Source organism: Dendronephthya gigantea, unplaced genomic scaffold (assembly GCF_004324835.1).
Source record: "Dendronephthya gigantea isolate DGI-Jeju-01 unplaced genomic scaffold, DenGig_1.0 000009F, whole genome shotgun sequence".
Taxonomy (NCBI): domain Eukaryota; kingdom Metazoa; phylum Cnidaria; class Anthozoa; order Malacalcyonacea; family Nephtheidae; genus Dendronephthya; species Dendronephthya gigantea.
Window position 1 is genome coordinate 1,033,060 of NW_021163019.1, and position 5,130 is coordinate 1,038,189.

Genomic DNA, 5,130 nt, shown 5'->3' on the forward strand with positions numbered 1-5,130 from the left:
AGAAATCGTGTTCAATTACCTGATAAATTATATATGATAAAATATTGAGGTCAAGGGTAATTGATAAATTCTTATTACCATACGTTGACGTGCAGGTAATTGAATCATTCATTAGTATAAACAACATGGGGCAATTTCCCTCCGTTTTAATACATCTCAACCCCGCATCGACGATCATAATGTAGGTCCTCCTTTGAAGAGTCTGGATCAATACAACTTTAGGTACGAAGTTTTCAAAGCATCTTTCATAATCTATTTGATATCAACATCTATTTTAACGTTCAGATATAATCAGTGGATATAATCAGTGATGTTTTTGTAGTCAGCTATATACTGCATGATAATAATTCTCAAAATATTGTGGAACTTTAACAAAGTTACTTTCACTTTCATTACTAGGGCATTTTAAAACTATTGTGCTTTGTCATGCATACCGAGATTTAAATGCTCATTTCTTATTTATATTGCGTTTTCGCCACGCCAAAATTATTCTACCCACTGATTCCACTCCACGAGTCTCCGTAGAATATATACATCATTCAGATTGTCTAACAACGTTGTATACCAAGTGCATTTTTACATTTTAGAAATATATTTCTAAATTCTGTGAGGTCTTTGATTTTAGTCTATGAAATCTTGAAGAGGAAGCATTTCGATCGATAATAAATTTACGTGTGTATTCTTGCACAATGTAATTTTTTGGCAGTGTTTGGCGCCGTCGAGAACCCATTTGCAAGTCGAGCTCACTTTAGCCGCATAGCTAAAAATTCCATAAATCATGTCCATTTGCCTTGAGAATTAACTTGATAAGACAATACGCGCAAAATCAGTGAAAATTTAGTATCTTTCATAACCTATTTGTTATGAATATCTATATTCACATTAAGATATAATCAGTTGATATAACTGGTGATTATCGTGATTTCTCTGGGAATAAATTAACCGGTTATCCATTCCATTCTTGCAGAAATCAAGTTGCCTCAGCAAAGTTAACCATCAGGAAAGAATATTTCTAGGTAAATTCTATAAAAGTAAAAAAACACTGACACCTTTGAAATTCAAATTAGCCGCGAACTTATGGCTGGAATTTGACAATTCCCATGACAGACCTATGTGTACAATCAACAGGACGTGGTTAATTAATGCGAAAGTGTTTAAACCAATTCAACGTGGCGCGTGTGCTAGAAAAACTGGAATGCATTTTAACTCCCAAAAGGAACAAACTTTATGTTTTAGGTTAATTAATGATTTACTTATTTGATATGCTTCGTATACCCATGAGATATTTTAGGCAACTTCTGTCACATTACAGCCGCTATGCGGCTAATTTGAACTTCAAAGGTGTCAGTTTTTTTTACTCACCCTGTATAGTCTATACTACAACAATATCCTTAGTTAATTAACTGCTAACTTATAACACCACGGAGTCATAACCACACAATGATTTGCATGCATGACTTCCTTATCAGCACGATTATTCTTTTGCTCGCGTTGCTGAGTTTGTATTATTATTAAAGACAGATTATCAGTTCCAAGATTATTTCTCGCAAATCAAGGTTTAGAGTAAATTATCCTAAATTACAGTCATGTGCTATTTGTAAAATGGTTTATGATTTTGCAGTCATATGCTGTTAATAGTTGCTTATATAATTGTTCAATACTGTTGCCAGAAACGTGCTGGGCGGAAAGCGGGGTATTCGTATGATAAATATAAAGTCCAACATAGTGCTTTTATTAAAGCTATCAAAGACAATTTCAACAATTTAAATGTACAGAAATATATTTGATAGCGACGTTTTGTTTTAACTTAAGACAACTTCAGACTAAATTAGTGCTAAATTACATACAAAATATGAGTATGTAGACTAGTAATATATTTACATGATCCGGGGATGTATTAATTAAACAGGTAGTTTTAGATCAGTGTTAAACCACTGCCAGGGTCATATTTGATATTCATTTCAATACCTCAAAGGTATTCCGCTGTTCGTTTAATTCCGGCTAAGCATACTCATGTAAACTGGTCTAAAAGGTAAAAATATTTAGGGTTCCTAATGTCGATATCTCTTTGTGGAACATTTTCGTTTCCGAGTAAATTGCAACTGTTAAATGCTTGCAATTTTCTTGTCAGGAATATTTCCCGAATGCATTGTTTAACATAGTTACTGAATTGTTAAAGTACATGGATAGCACACTGGTTTAACTTTATATAATTATGTATTTATTAACCAGGAACGATTTTGCAATGGCCCGTCCTTTAAATCCTGTTGGTTTTTTCAAGTTTACCGTCAAAGCCGAGGGTGTAAGTGTTAGAAAGATGACAACAGCAGTGTCCATGTCAACAGTCTCGCTCGGTGCAATGTTTGCAGTATGCAAGTATGTTACATCAGAAGAACAGTTATTCAAAAATGCTGTGATTGAAGGCTTTCGTTGCGACAGAGAAGATCTGGAAATGGGAAGAATTGAACCAGGTTGTGAGCATGTCGTACTGTATTGTTTCACGAACGAAAAATTTATGGATGTTCTAGATGATTTTAACTCTGGGGGAGTTCTTAAACGGTTGAAGAAGGCATTTTCAAATATTGGACTTGAAACGAAAGGACTGAAGGTTGATATTGAAAATATCAAAGAAGTTGAAGATAAGAAAGAAACTGTAAAAGGGTAAAAGCGATCTATTCAATTTGACGACACTGAATAGCACGCAGTGCTAGCTCAATCCATCATTGTATAACTTTAAAGCCAAAGGTTCGGTTATTAGCTTCTCTCCCATCGAGCAGGGGAGCAGATCGAATCACGAACTTAAGCGTCTGTGAACTGTTTGGAGACAAGGAAAGCGATTTTATGAGTAATTGCCGACAATTTATGCTTACATGCACCGCCTTTGTTGACAAAAAAAGGAGATATAACGCATTGTTTTCTACATGGTATAGATTGAAATTACAATTGTCAAAATTGGCCATTTGAATCCTTATAGCTAAATATCATTCACCATAACGAAATGTACAGCCACGGATGCCAACACATTAAATTTTGTAAGGTTTTCTGAACTAGTTGACTAAAATTTAATATACAATCTTTTTTAAGAAAACACAGTCCGCAGATTATTGTTCAGGGTGGTGCGTATAGTCGGCGAACCTGGAATGATGTTACCGAAAATGAGTATAAGAGTGCTATTAAGAATTCCGCCATAGAAGGATATAAAGTTTTGACAGTAAGTCCTTCAGTTATCTACCCTCTATTCGACTAATGTATTATGTTGTTCATGCATATATCTTACTAACTTACTAATAATCAATATAAAATGTTTCTATATCGATAAAAAGAGCGGTGGAACAGCAGTTGATGCTGTAGAGGCAGCAGTCCGTGTTTTAGAAGATAACAAAGATTTTGATGCTGGTTACGGATCACCATTAAACAACGACGGTGAAGTTGAATGTGACGCTATGATCATGGATGGAAACACATTAAACAGCGGTAAAATCACATTTTTGTTTACAGTCGTCTTATGCGACGTCTAATGATGGTCCATCAAACGTCAGGGGGGGGGCGTTCGTTTGAAAGTCTTAACTAAATTTTAACTGCATTTTAACTATCCAATTGTAAACACATTGTTGAGCCATTTTAAAATAAAGCGTATAGTTATCGTTAAATGTAGTTAAAATATAGTTAACTATCCTCAAGGCAAATCGTACGTTAACTTTCAAAACATTTATTTTCACCGAATGTTTTTTAAAACGTTTTTATAAATAAGTCGCGACTTACAGAGGCAACTCGATTATTTCTTCGCGTCCTAATTCCGTATTAAGTGTTGTTGCCACTCTGGAGTTTTGCTCTTTATGGTGTCAGTTTTGCTTGTATTTTTCGCCAATCTGATTTCTAACTTTTTCAGCCGTGCAAAATTCAATTAAGTCGTGCCTGAAATACTAACTTCTTATTGACCGAGCGCCAGGTCTTTACCGAGAAATATCGGACCAAAGTCTTTTCATGCATATTTTTCTAAATGCAACAGTTGAGGTATTAGTCCTGACAGGGTGATAAATGTTTCCACCTTATCACTTATTTAATTCCACGATATGTGATACATGAAAGGAAAAGTGCTTAATGATTGCGAATGGCCGAAAATTATATTTAATTAGGGATCTGGTGGCAAAAATCAATCACTAATCCCTGTCATGCCAGTTGATATTCCTATTTTTACAACTATTTTAACATGCATATATCTGAACTCCATAAAGCCTTGGGTAACACTTATATTTCCAGAAGTATATATTGTATTTCTAAAGTTGATTCTCAAAATGTGTACGTCCGCACACGTCATCGCACTTTTTTGATCGCTGCCTGTGAGTTTTGCATTATTACTGCCGTTCCAGTAGTAATATTTTGGCTATTTATTGTAGAAATCATTATTGTATATATTAATTCAAGATCAATTGAGTTATCACCTCCGTAATGGACAAGTGCCAAAACATTAGTCTACTATAGTTAACTTTATCTACCTTTTTTTGCAACCGGCCCCAGAAATTAAGAGTGACAGTTGTTCTTACAATGCCGCTTACTTTTTCAATAGGTGCAGTGACTTCTGGACGCCATTTTCGTAACCCAGTTTCACTTGCTAAACTAATCATGAAAGATTCATACCACTGTGGTCTAAGTGGCAAGGGAGCTCGAAAATTTGCTGAAGAAAAAGGATTCGACGTGTTTCATGACAAGAGACAACTGATCACCGAACGAGCCAATGCGGAGAAAATTTCATATGAAGAGTTTGTTGAGTTTGTAAAAGCGCGTTTTCGAGGAGATCTCGTGAGGGAAAGTGGCGCATCTGCTGTTGTGGAAGATTCCAGTAATTCCAGTGTGGAGGATTCCAGTGGTGGTACAGCTGTTGCCAAAGACGATACCACGTTGCCAGGTTCTGACACAGTATCAGCAGTTGCCAGGGATGCAAATGGTTATTTTGCTTGCGCGGTGTCGACAGGTATGTTAACTCAGGCTCGATCACCTCGCCTTTGGCGGCGACTAATTAAAGTAAGTACTAAGTATTGTTAAATAGACGACGTACAGCTAGACCAATTTAAAGTTCTATTTGTGAGTCAAGTAAATTACAACAGCGGTAACTATTTTTGATACACCTTA